This window comes from Rhinolophus ferrumequinum, chromosome 8 (assembly GCF_004115265.2).
Source record: "Rhinolophus ferrumequinum isolate MPI-CBG mRhiFer1 chromosome 8, mRhiFer1_v1.p, whole genome shotgun sequence".
Classification (NCBI taxonomy): domain Eukaryota; kingdom Metazoa; phylum Chordata; class Mammalia; order Chiroptera; family Rhinolophidae; genus Rhinolophus; species Rhinolophus ferrumequinum.
Genome location: NC_046291.1, coordinates 68,116,668 through 68,140,803, shown reverse-complemented (window position 1 = coordinate 68,140,803; position 24,136 = coordinate 68,116,668). Strand labels below are relative to the sequence as shown.

General features: G+C 37.5%; 1 protein-coding gene across 1 annotated transcript in view; it reads left to right on the top strand.

The window, feature by feature from the left end:
- The window catches only part of FMNL2 (formin like 2), a 281,409-nt gene that overhangs the window by 138,910 nt on the left and 118,363 nt on the right, over positions 1-24,136 (top strand).

Sequence of the window (24,136 nt, the reverse complement as noted above, 5' to 3'; positions counted from 1 at the left end):
AATTCTGTACTACATCATCTATATATCACATTGTGTGCTCACCACCCAGAGTCAGTTCTCCTTCCATCACCATATACTTGATCCCTTTACCCTCATTTACCACCGCCCTGCCCCTCACCCTCTGGTAATCACTAAACTATTGCCTACGTGTATCAGTTTTTGTTTCTTTGTTTGTTTTCTTGTTCCTTTCAGTTTTATATCCCACATATCAGTAAAATCATATGGTTCTTGACTTTTTTCTGTCTGCCATAAGAAAAGATGAAATAGTGCCATTTGCGACAACATGGATGAATCTTGAGATTATTATGCTAAGTGAAAGAAGCTTCTTTTTTTTCTAGCCCAATTTAATTAACAGAAGGGAAAAATTTGCCTTCGTGAATACATGTAACACCTGGAAATTCTGCATTGGAACATCTTATTTGGCTATGCTGCCTGGTTATTACTTCTGTTATTCTATAAAGCCTGTAAATGTAAAAGGGAATTCAGAGTTCTTTTAGGAAAATCTTTTATGAAAAACAATACAAGAGTCACCAAGGGAGTCATTCAGGGTTCAAGAATCCTTTGAGTTTCACTGTTATTTCTGGTAATTCCTTTGCACAAATCAGTAGATACCTATATTTTCTTACTTTTTCCTTTTTTGTATGAAAGTTGGTATATTAGGTTTCTGTTGCGGCACAAAAATTACCATAAACTCAGTGGCTTAAAACAACCCAAACTTTTTTATCTCACAGTTTCCTTGGGTCTGGGGTTTAGGCATGGCTTAGATGCGCCCCTGCACTCAGCGTGTCAGCCGGGGCTGTGATCTCATCGGAGGTGTGGGGTCCTCTTCCCAGCTCCCTCCCTGGTGAGTTCCTTGTGATTGCAGGACTGAAGCCCACATCTCTTAGAAGCTGCCCACCATTCCTTGCCACATGGCTCTCTCTACAATGTACAGTGTGCCTCTTCAAGACCAACAGGAGAATGTCTCTCCGGTTTTGAATTTTTCTGGCTACGTTTTCTCTGACAATAGACACTCTTTACAGGGCTTACCTGATCAGATAAGTCCCACGCAGGATAATCTCTCCTCACCTCTGCCAGAGAATGTAACTCAATCATGGGAGTGAAATTCTATCATATTCATAATTCCTGCCCAGGAGGGCATCATACAAGACGTGTGCAGAGAGCACAAAGCTTGCGGGCTGTCGTAGTATTCTGCATTACCAGGTAGCGTACAATATGTGTTTTTACACTTTCCATACTATAAAGAACTATTGGGAAAAAATTGTTATATTTGCTGTGCTTCTCTATGAGATGTATTGTTCTTGCTCTTTAATTTATTAAACAATTATTTTTGATACTTTGGAAGGTTTGAATTTCTGTTCTAGTGGCTACCTTGGTACTTTGTTTTTTTAAAAAGCCCTCCGCCACTGGTTTCTTACTTAACTTTATATTATCAGGTTTGTCAGGTTTTAAGTGATATTCTTGAAGTCTTACCTATTTCCTATAAAATAATCAATGAGCTTAATGCATTTTCCTCTTTCAGTCTCCCTTTTTCCATTTTTTAAAGTTGTATCATTTCTATGTTGTCACAACATATAACATTATTACATGAGTCTTACAGATCTGCATTTCATTCTTTTTCTTCAAATTTTGCCGCTGGCTTTTGTGTGACTTATTTTTTCTTCTTGTTCTGCATAATTTTTGGAAAATATATTGCTGTTCTTATAGCAGGAGTTTTTTTTGTTTTTCCCCCATCTTTTTCTTTAAAATCTTGAGAATACTCAGTTTTGGAGATCATAAAAAAAAATAAAATTGAAGACAAATAGGTAAACTTACCCAAATATCCAAAGACCTTACCATTTATGTGAATTATTAAAAGCATAGCAAATGGTCCCTTTTCAGAAAGAGAACCAGTGGGTCCTTAATCAGTTAGTGAAGGAATTTGGCATCTTTGGAAACATAAGGTCCTACATGATGAATACGTGACTTTCTGTGAGGTTAACCAGCATGAGGGAAGAAAGGTCTTTGGTTATTTAGAACCTGAGCACGATGGGAAGGGCCAATCGCTTTCTTTACATAGAAAACCTGCGAGTTAACAAACAGCTCTTCTTCTCTGGGAGCTTGTTAAGCTGTGTTTCCCGTTAAGACTGTTGGAGAGTGAAAGTCTGCCATCGGGAAAGTCTTAGTGATGAGAGTGTGGATCCTTGAGATTCATTCAGTATTCAGGATTTCCCTTCAAGCTCATTGGAATTCACAGCTAAAAAGCTGTCGAAGCTCCAGAAAAATGAAATGAACAAATGAATAGTCAGAATTCTCACTGGCATGATTTTCCTAATGATGATCAGGCATCCTGAGAATGATGCTTTGAAGCGTGGCCTCCCTCTCTCTGCAGACCTTTGGCTTATTTGGGAGGATAGCTGGAGTTGTTAAGTTCCTAGCATCTAGGACTTTATTTAACACAGTTCTAGAACTTTTTATAACCATGACTTAGTTAATAACCAAGGCCGCCTAAAAACTACATCAAAGAAATCACTAGATTATGGAAAGTGGGTTTTCAAGCCTCACTGGGTTCTAATCTATATGAGGAAGCTTGGGTGTGAATAGGTTTTACCAGCCGATGGTTGGCCGACTTGGCCATCAGCGTTCCAGGCTTGTGATTCCAGCAAGTGATTCTGTGGCACAACCTTAGAACATGTATGATCCACAAAAACACATTCATGTGTTCAAATATTAGCTAGCAGCACGTGGAGTTATAAGTTCTTATCTTTGTTATTTTGGTAATCTGGTGTTTTCGTTCTCCTTTATTGGTTTCTGGAGACTGAATTTGTACTGTGTTGCCCCAAACCTAATTCTGGATTTACTAAGGAATTCATCTAAGTTTCACTCTCATGTTCTCTTCAGCCTGGAGGAAGTCTGTCTGCTTTCTCTTTTGCCCCGTCGGGTGATAGAACGTTGACCTCTGATGCAATGTTGCGTTTACTTTAGCAGAGCTCACCCAATGTTAATAAAAGCAGAACAGTGAATCAGACAGCCCTGACTTCAGAGCAGGACTACTTGGGTGGGGAAGCTCTGAAGACAACATGTTGTTATAGGCAACACCCAGAAGAGAACTGATAAATCATGATAAGGATCACTGGATGTTTTGGCCCACCAAGAGAGCAGGAGAGTGAGAACTAAATTGTCTTCTCAGATAAACTTAGATTAAGAAATCAGTCTGGTTCTCACTCCACAATATGACTTTTATCAAAAAGGAAAACAAGACTGGCCCCAGGCTAAATTAATTGGGGGGTGAGGGAGGTAAAATGTGTTGTTTTATTCTCCTCCTTTCTACTTAGGTCCCCAGCACCTGGTTAATTAAAACTTCCCGTCTGCCCCCTCAAAACCCTTTTCTCAGAAGCCACCGGAGATTTGTTCTGTTGAAGAATCAACAGTTGCTAACTGTTTCCAATACATCTCCTACCCTCTGCCATACCTCGGATCCTAGCAATGCTTTAAAACGGGTCAAAACTCAGAAGGCCATAGGGGAAAGTCAGGTCCATCAAATTAGTAAAATCTACCTGGATTTAAGACAGAAATGGGTGGTGGGGCCTGGACAAGCTAGAGGAAATGCCCTGACCGAGGGGTGGGCAGGCACCACTGAGCTTTAGCCCACACCAGCAAGATAGGCTAGTGTTGCCAGACCTTCTAGATTTTCATGAGAAGATGGAAATTTGGATTCTTATATGAAATCTTTGACAGTTTATAACATTCTACAGTTTTAATTAAGAATTTTGTGAGCAATACAAACAGCTTGGTGCCCCTGTAATCAAACCGTGTAGGCCAGCATTTCCTAAACAGAAGTCCATGATATAATATGTTTTCTCAAAGCTAAGTTTATTTAATTTAGGGATTATTGTTTTATTCTGAGATTTTTGTCCTTATTAGATTGTTGGGGTAAGAATGTAATTGCTTTTATAAAATGATGTGGGGGGAGGGGGTAGCGAAAAAAGGGAGCTCTTATCTACAGTCAGTGAAACTTGAAGAATGACCTTCCTAAATAAGTAGCTCTGAAAATTTAGCTTCGATTTGTCTAAAAGACTTGTCTTCTAACTTAAAAGCATAATTCTGGAGCTGATATCGACGCCTCCAGAGGAGTTGATGGAAATGGTAACCAAGGGTCTATTTATTTGTAAAAATTATCTTGAAAGACAGGCTGTACAGAGGATCCAACCTGAATCAGCCAGTTGCCGTGATGCCCGAGAAGCAAAATTCCCTGGGATTTTTAGGGTTTTGAGTGAGAGCATTTTAGGAATATTTACATTGAAACAAGCAAAGAGCCTGATTGTGTTCCTGGAATCAATCGCTAATGTTCCTCCATCTAGAAGGAAGATTACTGTATGGGTCTAGTGAATGTGCATACTGTACTGTTTCTCTAATGGAGTCCTGTGTACCCTGTGATTTAGATATTGGCAGCAAGGGATGGTATACACTTTGAATGTGATCCAAATGTTCTAGTCCATTTAAATGTCATAAATTATAGTTTCCTGAAAGAGAAAGTGGTAACTGAGTGTATTGTAGCAAGTATGGAAAGGAACATATCCTAATAGTTTTCACCATAGTGCTCCACCACTTAAAAGTAGGTCTGAGTAATTCTAAACTCAGCAACGGCAAGAAAATATTGCTGCCTTAACTTTTACCCCTTTGTTTCTCATACGAGTCTATGAGGTAAGTTTTTCTTATGACGGTGAATATTTATTACCCAGGTTTGGGAGAAAGTAGTAGCTGTGAGAATTTTAATTTGAAGTATATGCTTATCTGATTCTCTCTTCCTATTCAAATATGGCATTGATTGTTTTATCCTTGGAACGCACACTTGGACATAGCTCTAATGGAAAACTTCATAGTGAAAACAGCTACTATTTAGTGAATGCTTTTTAATGTGCTATACATTATGCTTTGCGATATACACATTATAATGTTTTATTTTTCACAATGGCGCAGTGAATAGAGAATATAGAAGAGAATGGTCTCCAAAGATAGGAAGAGCTACTTCCTTGATTTTATTGTGAGGCGAGTGGTAGAGGAAGGTACAGATGTGTGGTTGGTTTGTAAGTTTCATAGCAGGAGGTGGAGAGGGTGTTCATTTCCTTTGTTAGGTATAGGGGGTGAGTCTAGATTCAAGAGGGAGCAAGGAGAGAGGATGGAGGTTGGAGGTTTGAAGAGACTGGAAAAGGATTGATGTAGAGTGTATGCAGAGTGAGGTGACCAGAGGAATGAAGACGGCTGTCTGGGCAGTGTTGAGGAACACTTGAGATTGGGAATTGTCACTGTGTGGTAGACCAGATGGCCTGTTGGTAGTACTCTGTAACAATGTTCAGTTGCTTACATACCGAGATGGGCAGATTTGGTAACCAAGTTTGTCTAGGTTTGTGGGTTTGTCAGAAGACTGTGCCGAAAAGCCATCGAATGGAGAGCAAGAAACTTGAATGCGTTATCAAGAATATTATTTACCAGGACCATAGATTCTGAGCTGCATAAGGAGGGAACTACAGATAGGAATGAGATGATGGGAGTTCTTTATTAAGGATCAGACAAATGTGGGAAAGTATTATAATGTACAAGGAAAAATCATTAAAATTAGAGCCAACATGGTCCTTTTCAGCTGAGTTTCTACCCTCGTTTTTGATAAATGACCTGTTTTGCATATTTTTCCCAGTGAGGAGTAGTTTGTCCATTTCTGATTTGTACTTCCTTTCCCATGGTTCCTCCTACCCACACACAGAAAGACTTCTTAAAAATCTGTACTGTCCATGTCTCTCCATACCTTTTTCTCATGTTAGGTATATATATACGTGTGTGTGTGTGTGTGTATATATATATAAAATCAAAATTGTGACAAATGAGTAATTGAGTTATTCACTGAATGTAGGCCTATTTCTTATGGACAGAAGCACCTTTAAATTGGTAGATCTCAGAAGTTATGTACATAAGGATTTCCCCAGAGATTTGTAAGAGATGTGAATTCCTGGGCTTCAATCCCAGAGTTCTTGAGTCGGTACTCCTGGGCTGGGGCCTAGGAACATGCATATCTGAGAACATCTGATGCGTCTCTGAGAACGCTTGGAGAAATGCTGCTGTCATTTACCTACGTCTTAGACCTTAAATGTAGAGAGTACTATAGTGTGGGAAAATGCAAAGGTGAAACCAGTGAATTAATTTTGTCTTGAAATACCATCATATTGGAAGCATAGTTCTTCAGAATTTGTGTGAGGATTTTGTACGATATTTCACTCTATTTAGCTGAAATTATTTGTAGTACTCCTGTCCTGGATGTTATGGAAAGTCAGGCATGAATGTGCTTTTCTTTAGGAGTCTGTATTTAAGTCAGAAGATTTTTTTTTTTTTTTTTTTTTTACCCTGAAGCATGAGAGGTTTTGACAGAGAGAAAGACAAAACCCTTGCATATTTCATTTATAATGAATGAGAGACAGCATGAAATCTATCTAGTCACTGAGTTTCTTAGAAAGAAAGTAAAGTGTTGATATATAAGAAGTGTGTTTTTGTATGAAAAAAGCAGGTAGAATTTGCTGTAGTGGCGAGTTGAATGGTTACAAGAAAAAAATTTGTTGAATTAGTGAAAAGATCCCACTCTAGCTATCTTAAAATGGACTATGAAAAACACTTGAGCAAATGAGACTTTAGAATTCATGAGTTACTTTTCTTATGGTATTTTCTTCTTTATACTTCTTAAATAAGTAAAGCCAGGTTATTACTGTTAATGATTACAAATTATGAACAACTTATTGGAAACATACATGTACTGTGGAAGGTGCAGAGCCCGACTAACTCATCAGCAGCTTTGGCTGCTAGAAGTGCTGATTCACTGTCTAACCTGTGACTTCAGAGTCACAGCACTGCAGGATGAGAAGGAGGACATTAGGGGTCATCTGGTCTCAGCCTCGTCTCTGAGCATCTGCTATTGGGTTTTTTAAAAACTGGAACCCAGCATAAGTTTTGCTTAGTGCCAAGTGGACATTCCTATCTTAATTTCTTGAGCATGTAATTGTCCTTTAAGGTGGGATGGCTGTATAACTAATCATCCACATTGGAATAATTCTGAGTGAAAGGCTCTGTTCATTATGCCAGGACAACAGGGATTTCAGAATAATACTCGATTACAAAACTAAGTTCTATCAAATGGTTTTGAAGCACAGTGTCTTGTTTAGCCTGAAAGATTTCTTTAGGAATTACATGTGAAAAAAATTTTATCTAAACGGAAGTTTATTAGGTGATTAGAGTGCTGCATATTATGTGACACTTTGTTTACTTGGAACCGTTAGAGAAATAATCTCTTTTTATGATAAAATTTATCTGGTTGAAAAATATATCACCCTCATCCAATTCTTTCAATAATTTCTCATATATGGCTTAGAATGAAAGGTTAAAATTCTTTATAGAGGTTCTTTTAGAATACTTACAGAAAGCAGTAATATTGGGTGCGATTGGGGGTGGTGGTGGTGGAGGAGGAGCATATAATCTAGACCAGAAGTTTCCACACTTTCTTAGTTTGCAGTGCCCTTAGTGTCTCTGTAGTATTTCGTGGCACCCCCTAGGCCAAAAGGAATATCTGAGTGCTCCATTTGTTAGCTATTTATGTCCAAACAACTTAAATATGTATTTATGTACTAATAATTTAGTGGCTGTTCGAAAAAATATTACATGTAAATAAATGAAAGAAAAATACACTCACTGTTCTTTAAAAAATCAGTTAAATAATTTATGTGTGCACCTATTAGGCACTCCACAACTTCTCAAACCTTGAATTCAGATTCGATAGTGTCACCCTCATTTCCTGCTCAATTTTTATTTTCCTCTGTTACTTGCTTGTTTATCACATCAACTGCTAAAAAAAATCAACTTTGCAAAAGTAAGCTATCCTGGACAGGGATGTAGTGCAATGTAATGTAAAAACTGTGAACTACTTCAGAGTGGTAATTTGCGTGGTGTCAGGAGATTAGAGTTTTGTTGCTTCTTTTGAAAATTGAAAATAATCCTATAATTTCCCTGTGAGTTCACCATAGTGTGTTGGGGTGTCTTGGCACTTAGTTTGTAAACCACAGACCCAGCCATGTCTCTTAAGTTCATCATTTGGACTGTTAGCTAAACATGCACTGTATTTATAGCACCAGAAATTCTTTCCTATGTGTGTTTTTGAGAAGCTCTCAACGAAGTTAAGATGCTCCTATCTTTCACCCCTTCTCTTTCTTGAGTTTGGTTGCATTGGATTCTGGTACTCAATAGCTCAAATTTATTGAACCCTTATTATGACAGGCACTGAGCTCAGTGAAGCACCTTACATGTGTCCACTCATTTAATTTTTAATTGTCATAGCAGCCCTACTGTATAACGCCTCTTCTGTAAGGCCCCTCCAGAAATCCCCTGGAGTAGATGGGAGCCTCATTTTATAGGTGTGGAAACCAAAGTTAAAAAAAGTCAAGTGATTTGCTAGTGAACATACAGTAAATTGTTTTAGTTCTAGGATAAAAACTCATTTCTTTTGTAAACTCTGAAGACTGATCTTTGTCCCCAACCACAGTGTCTGCAGACACCACAATGCCATACATGTGTCTCCTGCCATGAGAGGTACGTGTTTCATGGTGACTCTAACAGGGAGGTTCTTTTGTCTTCATTTTCAGATGAAGACACCGAGACTCAGAGATTTAGTGAACTTGCCAAAATGAACTGCTAGTAAACTGGAATTGAACCTAAGCCTCCGTGATTCCCACTGCAAGGCTTATCATTGTAATTTATAGGGATGACCAGAAAACATTGTAAAATCCTGGAGTTCATTCGGAATCATTAAAGAAAGACTGAGTTATGATAATATGGCTTTTCTGTTAATATATTTTGATAAGTCTTAGTCATGGAAAATCATGCATGGTATGTGTGGCACCTCTCTATTAAACAGTGTCTCTATTGCCAACCATACAGTGTCTCTATTGCCAACCATATGGAATAACAGAGACTGTATTGTGCTTACCATTTATAAATATATGTATAGAAGAGAGAAGGGAGAGATGAATGGACCTGTTTGTCAGTGGGCCAGCTGACTCCGATGGAACATTGCAGCAGCACTAAGCCTACAGACCCCTGAGACAGAAAAGGGTGTGGAGGACCGTGCTTCAGGATCTAGTTCTAAAGATTCACTTAGGAAGTAGAGTAAGTATTGCGTAGTTTTTAAATCACAGATTTGAAATGTTCTTGAATCTGTCACTTCTCCTTCAAGCTTAATATCAAACAATGGTTCATTTGTACTTGGAGTTGAATTTCTCTGGGGAAGAAGACAGATCCAAATCCTAGGGACACTACAAGTTGGCAAACTCTGGGTAGAAGTTACTGCTGGATAAATTGTATTGCATTATCCCTGGGGTCCTTAGGCCTCGAATTTGAAGTTTAGTTTGCAGTGTGATAAATTGGTTTGTGTGAGTTGGGTATGGTTTATCTTTTGACCAAGGAGAGTAGTTGTTACAGAATGTAAGAATGCAAAGATTAAATGGCCACTGTAGTATTTTGGCATTTCCCCAAATACTTATAGCTCTCTTGGAGAAACATAACAGTGCCTTGTAGGAAACAGAAAAGTGTTTACGTCCAGAACATATTGAGTGGGTGTACTGAGTTCAGCAGCCAGGGTCACGTCCCCCAGGCCTACTGGTGTGGTTTACCCAGCTGGGAAGCACAGCCAATCAGCACAGTCAGATTCCATCTCCCCACCCCCTTGCATCTCTTCCTTGCATGCTTTCTCTTTCCTTTTTCTTGCACATGGCCAAATCCAGCACTTAAAATTGAGCAGTGCACGCCCTTGGGACCTGCTTCCCAGAAATTCCTTTTCTGTAAATGTAGGTGTTTGCTTTCTCTGGAAGGTGTTTTGTTCTTGTTGCTTTGCTTGGTGCACACTTGCAAATGTGGCCATTCTTCCTCATTTTATAATAGACTGAGACCAGATCATACACTTGGGTAGCACGTTATGCCAAGAACACATCACTGTAGTGTGAGAATATAAAACCAGGAGTAATTAAAATGACATGGATTTTATTTCACACGAACTGTAATACTCTCCTAGACAGAAACAACAAAGATTGAAAACCTATACCCCAAACAAGAGATACCTCTTACCGAGGTGTCTAGGGGTTTGGGTTTGTAATACATGATTTAGTTCAGCTGTTTACTATGTACTGTATTATTTAATATCATAATTGTTTTCCATTGCATAATTGTTTTCCATTGTATAAAATCTAAATTACCATGCACCAAGCATCAGAGGTTTTGGTCTTGCTGGTACTGTGGGAGATTTTATTTAACTCATGAATGTTTATTAAATGTGTGTTGTTTGCCTATTGTGTTCAGAGTATTATAGAAGATATAGTATGCCAGAGAACTTTCCCTCTCATTGGGGAAAAAAAGCCTACACATGTTAAATGGTAGAACAACATACGCGATCACGTTTAGTTCGCCAAACAAGTGCTATTGAAGATAGCACATAGCAAAGGCAACTCGAAGCATGGTATACATGCAATACACAGGACCTAGGTAAGGTGAAGTTTTTGGTGAAGGAGAAGGATGGAGCGGGGGCTGTAGGGCGGGACAGTTCAGGTACTAGCTAGAGGACGAGAGGAGAAAGTACATTCTGGAGAGGAGAAAGAACAGATCTGTGTTTGTGTATATTTTGACCTTATAGAATTGAAATAGATACTGTTAGTATTTGTATAATATTTGTTATGCAAATACATGATGACTAAATATGATCCTTTTCATGTGGCCCTAATTTATTTGTTTAAAAGAAGATAAAACATTTTGGGGGGATGTCCTTAGCTTATTTAAATGTAACATGTGGCTGTGGAGAATTCAGCATACAGTTATTAGGCACCACCTGAGTGTCCGGCTCTTCGCTGGAGGCTGGGATGGGGTTATAAAGGGGACCTGCCGCCCGGGATGTGCAGTGATGTGAGAACAGAAAGATAAATTGGTAAAATAGAATGTGGCCAGTGGTCCCTTCAAAAAAATTTTGAAGTTGTCGAATCATTTTGTTCTTAATATCAGTTAGTTGGGGGAATTTTTCAGTTTTTATGACATCTTAAGGAGTTATACACTTTAAAAAATTTACTATAAAAATGTTCCCTTTGACATTGTGTCTGAATTAACTTGTTGATGGTTGGTATTGGCCACAAAAATACCAGTGGCATTAAAGTAGTGCTTTTTTTTTTTTTTACTTTAAATTCGGAAAGATATTTTAATAATAAATAAGGGCATTCAAACAGTACTGCAAAACAATAATATAAAGGGTATTTCTTTTTGCTCATGAATTATTTGAATTAGTTATTAAAATCTTCAAATTGGTTATCCAAGTTTTATATTCTCTCTTTTTCATTTTGTTTTGTAACAGCTTTGTTGAATTAACTGATATGTAATCAACTATACTTAAAGCCATGCTTTTCATACCAGGATATTGTTCATGTATATACAAAAGGGTACTTGATGGTTTTTTCCATAACTGTGAGGGCCAAAAAAGCTAAGTGTCAGGCTAATGGAGGAAAAAAATCAGGAACAGAACAGTGAAGACTTATCACCCATTAGAAGAAGGCCTGTCATGCAAGTTTCCCAATGTTCCTGCCTGGCTGGCTGGGCTTGTCTGTAGGGACACTCGATGGGTATCTTGAAACAGAGTTCATCAAGGCTGATAAACACACATTGCAGTGAAACCTGTATTGTGCCAATGTTATTTTCTTTGAGTGGATGATGTAGAGTTTAACTTCATAACGTGTCTTTTTCATGAGCTGGTAGTTTTATTTTTAGAGTTTTCAGTAATTTAATCTTAGAACATCATCTAGCCTCCCAAGGTTTTCCATTTCCTACTGTAATTAAATCAAGTGCTGGATTTTATCAATTTGAATCTACAACATATAAAATGGAAACCATGTCTCTGCTCATTGGCAGTGAGTAGTGGAAATGAAAATTGTGGACGGAGGGAAGCCATGCATTGGGGGACCAAAATATTGTCAGCCAGAGTATTAGTTTTCTATTGCTTCAGTATCAAATTACCACAAACTTAGTGGCTTAAAACAACTCAATTTCATTATCTTAGAATTTGGTTGGGTAAAAGTCAGACACCTGTCTTACTGGGCAAAAATCAAGTTCTCTGCAGGACTCTTTCTAGAAGCTCTAGGGGAAGATCTATTTCTTTGCTTTTTCAGCTTTTATAGGTGGCCGAACTCCTTGGCTTGTGTCTCCTTTTCTTCATCGACAAAGCCAGCATTATCTGGTGACATTCGCCTCACATTGACAATTCAGTGGCATTAAGTAAATTCACAATGTCATACAACTATCGTTCCTACCTATTTCCGAAATTCTTCGTTACCCCAAACAGAAACTCAGTACCCATTAAGCAGTAATCCCTATTTCACACTCTCCCAGCCACTGGCAACCTCTAACCTGTTTTTTGTCTTTATGATTTTTACGTATCACAGATATTTCAGATGAGTATAATGGTGCAATATTCATCCTTTGTGACTGGCCAGAGGAGGGATGTGTGGTTCTGCCATCTATTGGGTATTGAACCACTTAAGCTAGTGATATGGGGAGTAATAAAAAGAAGGGCTGTGGAGAAACTTACCTAGATTGCTATAGCTGTGTCTGCCCTTATGTTCTGTAGATAAGATGGGTTCTCCCAACTAGCTTCAGACATATTGGTGATAATCTGGCCTCACAATACAGGGAAATAATATAAGCATATATATATATATATATATATATATATATATACACACACACACACACACACACACACACACACACATATAAAGCATATATACCGAGGGGTGCCAAAACAATATATACACATGACTTATATTCATCTTTTATTATCGGTATATATTGAGTATTACAATTTTAGTTTTTTGTTTCTTAAAATGTGTATGCATTTTTTGGCACCCTCTATATAATATAAGCATATATGTATATATAATATAAACATGTATATAATGTATATATATTTATATATAAATGTATGTGTGTGTATATATATATATATATATATATAAATCAACACTTGTTCATTGCCTCCTGCAAAGGTAGTGAAAATGTGACTAACTTAAAACAGTAGGTAATTTACATGAGACTTTGGCAAGTTTTTTCTTTGCTTAGTTTGTATTTACTGGTAAAAATGTATAATTTTCTAGAGGTTCATAACTTCACAAATAAAATGAGTTGTTCTGTGAATACAAAGCCCGAAATCAGGGAGGAATGATGGAGACAATGGCAAGTACTGATACTTCCTATTGTGGTGTAAGAAAACTTGTATAATCAGGAAATGACGGAGGCTTCCTGAAGTAGGAGAAGAGCATAACAGTAATTCACGTATTCCTTAAAATGATGATACAAGAGTAACAATATGTTACATGTAAGGAGTGCTTACTGTGTGCAGGACTTTGTGCCAACTGCTGTACATGCGTTACCTGATTTGATTTTCCAAATATACATGTATGTATATTCACTATGTGCATGTGCACACACACACGCCTGCTGTAAATGAGCCTTCTTTCATTATAACGGAAAGAGAGCCATAGACCTGCTGCTGGCCTGGATTCTTAGTTCTATCACTGGTAATAACCCGTTGTATGAATATAGATATTATCTTTAGTTTTTTTGCGTCTGCTTGGTCACCTATAGAAGACCGTAGGACTTTATCACAAGCTTCTCTTCCAGCTCTATAATTTTTGATTATTAAAAAGTTATGGAAGAGTCATGCATATTAAGTTTAATCCTTAAAGAAAGCCTTCCAAGAAAATAGGCTGTAACTAAAATTGTGAATGGGAACGTAGAGGTATGTCTTATTTGTTCTCATAGGTTCCCTAGAAAGGACAGCTTTCCAGTCAGAATTCATTTTGAAGATGTAACTTGATCAGGGAGCAGGCTGATTTCTTGTGTTGTGGGCTTCACTGGCTATGGTGAATGATATTAATACCCTCAATGATTAAATAAAAATAACAGTGACAATGAAAGATGACTGACTGATGACTCGCCTTGGGGAATTATTTGGCTGGCTGCCTTAGTCCTGTGCCAGGAAAGAGGCTGAATATATTTTAGCAGCATCCTCTAGGCTAGGAAGATATTAAAATTTAGGATGTCAGGTAGTTGCTTAGAACAAGAATGTAGATCATAGAAGGGAATGACTTTGAGGTTAGTTGAACGGAGGAGTGGGTCATGTGTTGCGTTTGGAACCACCCTCCTGCTGCCCTCAGACGTTGCAATGTTAAAGTGAACTTACAGGGGAATTGGTCCATTATTCAGTGTCAACCTGATGTTCTAGTAATGGTATGAGGAAAACATGGCAATGTGGGAAGAATTAACAGAGGAGAAACTCTTTACCTAGTGTGATTTGAGTATCTCAAAGGCTTGTTTCTCCTGGACATTTCCTTGGCTGGTGACTTCCCACTGCCTGTCAAGTAAGTTTAAAATTCCGTGGTCAGCGTCCAAGATCCTGCCTTTCTAACTGGGTCTCATACTACCCACACCTGACCCTCAGGTTAATTCTGTGTAGCTCCCCGTCCTCTGCCCTCTTCTGTATTCATATCTCTGTTTACACTTTCTCTTCATCTAAAATAATGAGAATAATAAGACCTAACATACTGCGTGCTTTCCATACACCTACTTTGTGCTAACTAGATGCATTACCCAATTTAATTTTTCTCAAGCTCTTATGAGGCAGGTAGTATCATTACCATCATCATCCTTCTTCATCACTATCATCTCCATTGTACAAGTGAGGAAACTGAGATTTAGTTTAAATAATTTACCCAAGTTTACACTATTAATGAGTGATAGAGTTAGGATTGCAACCCAGGTGGCCCATCTCCAGAGCTCAAATATTAAAAATCAGATTATGCCATTGAATGCCGTTCTTTACTGCCCTCCCCACACATTCAAGCCCAGCCCATAGCATGTCCTGCTTTCCATAAGGAAAAGTAATGGCTGTTTCTCTGAGGCTTGGTATGTTATGTAACAGGCTCTGTTTTGTATTGGTGAACTTATCTTCTGTCCTTCTGCTTCATTGAAGCCTGAGTTTTCCTCATGTTTGTATTTCCACCTTCATTTGTGTTTTGTTTTGTTTTTTAATCGGAGTTTATTAAGTATTTACTGAATTGAGAGAGTACCTGACTATCTATAGACTTGACTCAGTAACTTTTTTCGGGGGGTGTGGTGGTGGTTCTATTTCATATTTTTAAAGACATTTAAGACTACTGTTAAAATGCCATTATTTTGTCTGAAAATATCAACAGCTTAAATACTACTGTGCATTTTCGCTGTCACCTTCCATGCTGATGAATGTGTCTCTGGTTATTCAGGTAGAATTGTCGGATTGCTTCACTTAAACAGGTCATATTTTAGAAACACTATAGCTTAAGTATCATGGAAAGAGTATGGTCATATAGACCTCTCTTTTGAGGCCTGGCTTTGCCACCTCTCTCATGTATGGAAGAGTCACTTAACCTCCTTGTCCTTCTGTTTCTTTCTTTGTTAAGTGGAGAAGATAATACCTACTTGTCAGGATGATAAAGCAGAACAACTTGGATAATGTGTGCAGAGAGCCTAAGTGCCTGAGACATATCAGACCATCAATAAATGGCACATCTTGTTGTTTTTGACCCTTAGCTTTGATTCTGACCTTCAATGTTGAATTGAGTTTACTGGCTCTTTCAAGTCTGGACTGTTTGTTCATTTCAGTTTGCTTTTTGATTGAAGTTGTGTGGCATAAGGTCGCCATTAATAAGTGCTGGAGCAGAGTTGGAACCCAGCTGATCCAACTCCAGAGCCCAATGAGTGAATCCCTGTCCCACGCTGCCTCATCAGACCTTACTTCTACTGTGTTACCCAAGCATCCAGTTGCAACCCATCACATTTCCTTGCTTTCTGTAGCAAATATCATGGCTCCAGGGAGGGAGAAACGAGGAGTTGTTGTTTGGGTGGAATTTCAGTTTCCCAAGACGAAAGAGTTCTAGAGATATGTCATACAACACTGTGAATATAGTTAACACTACTAAACTGTACACGTAAACATGATTAAAAGGTCACATTTTATATATAATTTTTACTACAAATTAAAAAAAATAAAAGCTCTTTTATCATTTAAGAACTCTAAAACATTGTCTACGTAAGGTGTTTCTCTTGTGACATGCTTTCCCCTGCTTCCATAAGGAACTCTGCTTGTGGAGTCCATGTCTGTGCAGGTGGTTATGTAATAGAAGAGTTTCTGTTGTTGAATCTGGTGACTTAATACTTCGAAGTTTTAATTTAGGGATTACGAGAACAAAGGTGCTGTATCACATAAGGAGTGTTTGGGTACGATTCACCTTCACTGCTGTGTGTCTGCATATGATTGTGGGTTTCTCAACATGAGCCTTGAGGATAGCAGGGGGAAAGAAGGACATTTTGCAAGTTTTCTTTGTTCCCACAGACTTGGGACAAGAGCTGATATCAGAAAACTACGTTCCTAGGACATGGGTTTATTTGTTTCTGAATGATTTAGGTACCTTCCTTGTGCTCTGTGTTGTATATGATAATTAATCTGTAACTATAACTTCAGATGTCTAGATTATCACAGACTGTTTTTTAGCCATAATTAATTTCTCCGTGAAGTACCCAGAAACTTGATATTTCATTGTTATTTACCTTCTAGTTTCAAAAGGTTCTGAGATGGAAAGCGCATTTAAAAAACTATCTAAAATAGTACAGTTAAGAATAAAACCAGAATATAAACCATAAATGTAACGAACACTTGGAGTAGATTAATTGTTATTGTTGATACCGATCTGAATTTCCTGGCAACAAAAACAAAACAAGGTTCCGTTCCCATAGTTTACTATATGTGTCAGAAGAACGCCCAAAACATCATTTTTCTTTTCAGGGAAGTGTGGCTAGAATTGAACTTGAAGATTTTTTCCCCATGAATTCTTATTTGAGAATTAGTAATGAGTAATAGATATTATCATTGACTGAGGTTTTATAAGAAACAAAAAGTCTCTACTGTATAGGCTTTTACTATCTGAAGCATAAATGCTAAATCAGTGAACAGATTTTCAGACTGCACAGTATGACCAAGTTAGTTTGCTTTTCATTTATTCAGCAATCTGCCTAGTGCCTATTGTTTGTCATTTACTGTGCCAGACACTGCGGATTCACACAAAAATTGTCCTTGAAGTACTTAGTCCAGTGGGAAATTTGGGTAGGGAAACAGATTATTAGGGTACCGTGTGCAAGGTGCTATCAAGGAAACGTGTGTAGTTGGGGGAAGGTTCTAATGATACTTGAGATGGTTCCTGCCTGGTTGAAAGGAAGTAAAGGGACATTTCTTATAGAAAGAATGCTCTTGGATGGTCTCATTTATTTTAGCTAGGGACTTGTACAATCTAGACATGGATAATTAACATCCACTAAACTTTTCAACTCAAATAGCCTGTGTCTTCAGTGGACCTTTGGCATGTACTTAAGTGTAGCATCATGGTTAATTCCTCTCCTATGCCTACAGTGCAGATATTCTAGCACGTGGTCAAAGCTCAGTAAATACTGGATGGATTGATGGATGAAAGTAAGGAAAGGAGAGCCCTATGTCACAGATATCACATAGTGTGGAAGAGGTAGAGTTGTCTCTGTTAAGAAAACTTGGAAGTTGATTTACATTTTCAGTCAAATAGAAGAGCAATCTGTTTTTATACAGGCAGCAAAGAGACCTGGGGATAGAGGCAATGTTTTCCTCAGAAAAATAGCTTGGACTCTTGGGAATACCTGCACAAACATTTAGCTTGGACTCTAGAGTCCTGCCCTGTGCAGCACAAAAGGAATGAGTTCACTTTAAAAAAGTTTAAGGGCAGTTATTACCAGCTAATCACAACATCACTGAACTTTAGCCAGGCATCTGTGGAGTGTCTGATTTTAAATAGAACCGCTCCCTTGTGGCCCCTGTAGAATTAATAAGCTGTGCAGTGTATGCCTGAGTAGTTCAGAGGCTTGTCCCATGGAAAGGGTTATTTTAGATGAATGATTACCGAGTGCAGTGGTAGTGTACTGATGTTAGCATCTCCTCCCAACAATAACTAGTCATCAGGCCCCAAAAGACTTTCTAAGACTCTTCTTATTCAGAAAGATACATATCTTTCTTTTAACCTCCAGAAGCGTGTATCTCCCTGCCTGCTTCACTGTTTTCTTGGATGTCTCATAGCGATCTCAGACCTAAACAGGCCATTTAGAAATCTTACTCTTCACTACCTCCTCCAGACCGGTGCTTTTCTTTTGACGCTGCTCTCAGTAAATGGACCACCATTCACCTAGTGACTCAAGGTAGAAGCAAGGTATTAATTCTTGACATCTTCCCTTGACCCTTAAGTCTAACTAATCAATTTCACTTAATATTTCTGATATCCACCTACTAATTTCATCAACTTTGTCCAAGTCAGCGTCATACATTTGAACTACTGCCCTGCCCTCTTAACTGGCCTCCTTGCTTCCACTTTTGCTGTTTCTCATCAGTTGTCCACATAGTACCTACAGTAATCTTTGTAAAACATAACGTGATTATGCCATCTCATGCTTACAAGCCTTCATTAGAGATTCGAAGAACACAGGATTTAATCAAAAAGTCGAGCACGATACAAGGTTTATCTGTTGGATCTGAAAATTAATACAAATATACAGTTATTATCCACACAAAAGAATGCTAGTAATAAATTCATGGATTCTATTTTTATGCTATAAGAGTGTCTTCATTTGTTTTTTATTTTCATGAAATTTATTGGGGTGAGGTTGGTAAGTAAAATTATATGTGTTTCAAGTGTACAATCTCTACAGTACGTCATCCTTATATTGCACTGCGCGATCGCCATCCAGAGTCAGTTCTCTTTTCCACACCATGTATTTGACCTTCTTTACCTTCTTCTGTCACCCTCTCTTCTCCCCTTACCCTCTGGTAACCACTAAACTGTTGTCTGTGTCTATGATTTTTTTGTTTGTTTTCAGTTTTATATTCCACATATGAGTAAAGTCCTACAGTTCTCGACTTTTTCTGTCTGACTTATTTTGCTTAGCATGATAATCTCAAGATCTATCCATATTGTGGCAAATGGCCACACTAATATTATCTTATGGCCAACTAATATTACATTGTATATAGGTACCACATCTTTATCCAATCATCTGTCAAAGGACACTTTGGTTGTTTCCATGTCTTGGCCACCATGAATAATGCTGCAGTGAACATAGGGGTACATATATCTTTGTGGATAAATGTTTTCAGATTTTTTGGGTAGATACCCAGAAGAGGGCTTGCTGGGTCATATGATAATTCCATTCTTAATTTTTTGAGGAAACTCCATACTGTTTTCTACATAGGCTGTACCAATTTCCATTCCCACCAGCAGTGTATGAGGGTTCCTTTTGCTCCACAAGTAATAACACTGTCTCCTTGATAATAGCCATTACAACAGCTGTGAGATGGTATCTCATTGTGATTTTTATATGCATTTCCCTAATAGCTAAATGAAGTTGAGCATTTTTTCACATATCTGTTGGCCATTTGTTTGTCTTCTTGGGAGAGGTGTCTGTTCAGGTCCTCTCACCATTTTTTAATTGGACTGTTTGTTTTGTTTTGTTGTTGTTGTTTTGTGTGAGTTCTTTATATATTTTGGGTATTAGCACCTTATCGGAGGTGTTGTTATCAAGTGTCTTCTCCCATTCGATTGGAGGTGTTGGTATCAAGTATCTCTCTTTGTTTTATTGATGGTTTCTTTTGCTGTGCAGAAGCCTTTTAGTTTGATATAACCCCATTCATTTATTTTTGCTTTTACTTCCCTTGCCTGTGAGGTCAAATTCATAAAATCCTCTTTGACCCCATGGTCCATAAGTTTAGTACCTATGCTTTCCTCTGTGCAATTTATTGTTTTAAGTCTTAGGTTTAGGTCTTTGATCCATTTTGAGTTAATTTTGGTATATGGTGACAGATAGCAGTCCAGCTTCATTTTTTACATGTGGCTTTCCAGTTTTCCTAGTACCATTTCTTGAAGAGGCTTTCTTTTCTTCATTGTTATATTTTTGGTTCCTTTGTCAAAAATTATCTGTCCATACAAAATGTGTACATTATCTGCCACAACAAAATGTGTACACATTTTAAGATAGGAAAAAACTATTAAAATTGTAATACTCAATAGATATCTATAACAAAAGATGAATACAAGTCACGTTTGATTTCTGCAATTACAAGAGGTGCTCAAAGTGGTTACCATCAGTGTAATTTTAATAGTTTTTTCCTTTCTTAAAATGTGTATACATTTTATATACCCTCTGTATATATGTGGATTTATTTCTGGGTTCTCAATTCTGTTCCATTGGTCTGTGAGTCTGTTTTTGTTCCACTACCATGCTGTTTTGATTATTGTTGGTTTGTAGTATAAATTGCAATCAGGGAGTGTGATACCTCCAGTCTTGTTCTTTTTTCTTAGGATTGCTTTGGCTATTCAGGGTCTTTTGTGATTCCATGCAAATCTGATGATTTTTGGTTCTATTTCTTGAAAAAATGCCATTGGGATTTTGATGGGGATTGCATTACATCTGTATGTGGCCATTTTAACTATGTTGATTCTTCCAATCCATGAACATGGAATATCTTTCCATTTTTTTGTGTCTTCTTCAATTTCTTTTAACAGTGTTTTATAGTTTTCAGCATATAGGTTTTCACATCCTTTGTTAACTTTATTCCTAGGTATTTTATTCTTTTTTTTTACAATTGCAAAAGGAATTGGCGGTTTTTTGTTTTTTCATTTCTTTTTCTGAAATTTTATGTTTAGTGTATCGAAACATAATAGATTTTTGTACATTGATTTGTATCCTACAACTTCATTGTATTTGTTTATTGCTAATAGTTTTTTGGTGGAGTCTCTAAGGTCTTCTATATAAAGAATCATGTCACCTGCAAAAAGTGACAATTTAACTTCGTTCCAAATTTAGATGCCTTTTATTTCTTTCTCTTGCCTGATTGCTCTGGCTAGGACTTCCAATACTATGTTGAATAACAGTGGTGAGAGGGGGCGTCCCTGTGTTGTTCCTGAGCTTAAAGGGAAGGCTTTCAGTTTTTTACCAATAAGTATGATATTATTTGCTGAGAGTTTGTTGTATGTGACCTATAATATGTTGAGGTACTTTCCTTCTACACCTATGTTAAGTGTTTTAATTATAAATGGATGTTGTATCTTATCACATGCTTTTTCTGCATCTATTGATATGATCATGTGATTTTTGTCTACTGTTTTGTTTATGTGGTGTATTGCATTGATCAATTTGCATATGTTGAACCATCCTTGTGCCCCTGGAATGAACTCCACTTGATCGTGATATGTAATCTTTTTAATGTATTGTATTCAATTTGCTAGTATTTTGTTGAGGATTTTTGCATCTGTATTTTATTCATCAGAGATGTTGGTCTGTAGTTTTCTGTTTTCTGTTATCCTTCCCAGGTTGTGGTATCAGAGTAATGGTGGCCTCATAAAATGAGTTAGGTAGTATTGCCTCTTCTTTAATTTTTTGGAAGTGTTTGAGGAGGACAGGTTTTAAATCATGTTTGAATGTTTGGTAGAATTCACTAGTGAAGCCATCTGGTCCTGGATTTTTACTTTTGGGCAGGTTTTGGATGATTGTTTCAATTTCTTTACTGTTGATCCATCTATTTAGATTTTCTAGTTTTTTGTGATTCAGTCTAGGAAGGTTATATATTTGTAAGAACTTGTCAGTTTCTTTTAGGTTATTGCATTTGGTGGCATTTAGTCCTTCATAGTATTCTTGTATGATCCTTTGTATTTTTATGGTATCTGTCATAACTTCTCCTCTTTCATTTTTTATTTTGTCTGTGTCTTTTCTCTTTTTGCCTTAATGAATCTAGCCAGGGGTTTGTCAATTTTATTAATCTTTTCAAAGAACCAGTTCTTTGTTGCACTAATTTTTTTCTGTTGTCTGTTCTCTATTTCATTTAATTCTGCTCCAATTTTTATTATTTCCTTTCTTCTGCTGAATTTGGGTTTCATTTGTTGTTATTTTTCTAGTTCTTTAAGATATAATGTTAGGTTGCTGGGATTTTTTGTACTTTAGATTAAATAAAAAGCATTTACCCTGACCTATATGGCTGGGCATGACATAGCCTTGACTTACCTCTCCAACTTTATCTTTCCCTCATTCCCTCTCTTTTATTCCATCTCCAGTCATGCTCATTCTCTTTCAGCTTTTTTATGTGCCAACCTGTTTCTGCCTTAGCGTCTTTTCATCTGTTTCCTCTGCTCAAAATGCTGTCATCCACTCTTCACTGGTCTCAATCCTTCTCATTTTTAGGAATCATCTTATTACTTTTTCCTGAGATCGTCCAGATCATCCAATCTAAACTTGCCCTCTGATAATCTCTATCAAGATGTATCAGAGTTTAAGAAGATGAGTTAGTTTCACCTGTATGTTCCCCACCATAATATGATGCTCCATGAGGACCATATTTCATTTGTTCTCCATTGTGCCATGTGGCATAATGCTCGTACAAGGGTGGTGCTTCATAAACAGTTGTTGAATGAAAGACTGTTTCATTAAAATAAAAGTTAATTTAGAAAGGAGCATCTTTGCTTTTTCTTTGCAGTAACAACAGAGCCTGCATCTCATTCCTCTTGCAGGGTTCGCACACTGCTTTCTGCATGAGTGTCTAGCAGAGTACTAACAGAAAGTCACTTATTTGCTATTTTTGCCTTGCCAAAAAAAACCCACAAAAAGAACGCTTGGTGGCATTTTTCACTTTTGTCCAACAGACTAAGTTTAGGTCCTGTTTTCGCTTCTGTTGAATCTCTCCAACTTGAACAAGTTCACCTAGTTCTGCCAGGTCTGTTTCCCCTTATATAAAATGGGAAAAATTATATATATCTCATGGGCTTGTTATGACGGTTACTTGAGATTATGTATGCAAAGTACCTCATACAGTGCTTGGCACCTTGTAGTTCAGGCATTCTTTTCCTTATCCCCTTTATATCTCAAGAGATTAATAAGGACTCAGAGAAAACTCATTTAACTTACCTCATAAACTTATTGTTCTTATTTAATGCATAATCATACCCAGGGGCATTCGTATGAGGTCAGGATCAGTTTAAGAGGAAATAATCCATCTGTAGAGTGCAAATAAACAATGATGGACTGGTTATTTAATGGTCAATAACATTGGGCTCCCTCAGAAAAATGCACATGGAATTCTCTTTTGCTTTATCCCAGGAGTTGTTGTTTAACATTGTAAAATTAAAATAACAAATAAATTCAAGTGGATAGTTTACATTCTAGTTCAAGTAGATATTCTATGGAGATAGGCCATATGAAAATACTTTTCCAATTTTAGGTATTTCTATGGAAAAGCCTTGACAGTGCCATGGAAAACGCGAGTCCAAAGCTCTTCTAAGTATGTTGTCAGCTTTGGGGGTAATTAAAAAATTAAATATTCTGAAGACAGTTTATTAGATTCAAATGGGTTACATTTAAATTAGTAAGTGGTATACATCTACCACCTACCTAGGCATTCCAATTTGGATGCTAGATTGAGTTTAAGGGAAAATGCTTGCGTTATATGTATCGGTATTATCAAAGGTTAATTCTCTGTCTCTATGAACTCACCCACCCTTGCCTCTGTTAAATTTGTTTCATGAGATGACATGAGACAGTCACCATGGCAAGGGAAATTGTTTCTTTATAAGCCAAGCTCCAGAGTGGTAAGGGCTTGAGCAATAAAAGTTCAAGAACTTTGCATTTGGAATACTGACCCAGCCAAGGAACTGTATTGTTTATTTCGTGATAGGTATGACTGACAATGCTGATACAGGGCATAGACAGGACAATTAATAGATATAAGACATTAATTGACTACTTAGTTGTTTAGAGCACAGGAACTTTAGGGAGGCCAAGGGAACAGGTAGGAATTCCTTCTGGGCTGTCTCCCTCTGCCATGTTTTGTAGCTAAAGATCTCACCTCAGACGCAAGCCAAGTATCTTGGGGATGTGTGTGATGGGTTATTTGGGACATTAGACTAATATGTGAATACGCTGGGGGAAAATCCACGGCCAACACTACAGA